The following is a 1,120-nucleotide window of genomic DNA, read 5'->3' on the forward strand; positions in this document are numbered from 1 at the left end:
CACTCTACATATAAATAGAATACAAGTTTAACGATTGGCTTGCATATACAATAATTCTCAGATTTGATCTAACCATTTTCCTTTTTCTATAGATTTTTATTATAAATTGTTCATTTAAATATAAGAGTGGCATAGTATAATTATTAGCTCTTCTTTTAAAGACCTCTTGTTTTCAACAGGACATACATGATATAGTATTATTTTAAATTTTTCATATAAAAAAAAAAATTTTTAAAAAATTATATTTTTTGTGCAAACATCCCCGCCCCTGGCATGATTTCCAAAGTTACCTGGGCAAAAGTGTGTAGGTCTGTTTCTGGCCTACTGTACCCTTTTTCCCTTTTAAAAACGGGGGCTAATTTTCTGCGGCTCCCTGCTTCCACACTCATTTGAGCTCACACGACTGTATTTTGATGGACTGTACATAATTATGTCCTCCCTGTAGCTGAGGGTAAACTACCCTAAAATTCAAGAAAATCTTGAGTTAAATTTATTGATAGAATTATTCAATAGAATAGAAGTTTTACTAAGGTGATATTCACATTCAGCTTCCTGAATTGCCTATGAAACCCAAGGGAAGTATTCTTCTAAGGAAACTTATTTGATTATGCCTAAAATAACAAAATTCAGAATAACAGTTAGTAACAATATACATGTAGTAACAAAATGCATGCAGACTCATTTAATTCTGGGGTAGCCTAATTAATTCAGCGTGAACGGTTTGACTCAATAATTTTACAAACTTTTTTTCCAACTGTCAAACCGGAAAAAGACATAGGCCCTCCAAAATTATTTTGATGTCTCTTTGACAAGTCTAATACTGGGGTAAACTTAAGATTCTATCATATAATCTGATTCAATCAATGGTCTTCTGTTATGTTTGCAAGCAACGGTTCTTTGTAAAAACACTTATTCGGACCCAGCCTTAAAAAATATGTCTTTTTTAAGGTTTTTTCTGATGTTTCATGCAGGGTACAGATTCAGTCCTCTATAAATTGTAAAATTGTTTCCACTTGAGACTCCACAATTAAGGAGACATTTGTTTTAGCCCCAATCTAATTTTGCTAAGGAAAAATCATTGAAGCAATATCCACTTTTTAGAGGAGAGTCTTTTGTGGAT

This window comes from Ruditapes philippinarum, unplaced genomic scaffold, assembly GCF_026571515.1.
Source record: "Ruditapes philippinarum isolate M1 unplaced genomic scaffold, ASM2657151v2 ctg903_1_1_1_1, whole genome shotgun sequence".
NCBI classification, from domain to species: domain Eukaryota; kingdom Metazoa; phylum Mollusca; class Bivalvia; order Venerida; family Veneridae; genus Ruditapes; species Ruditapes philippinarum.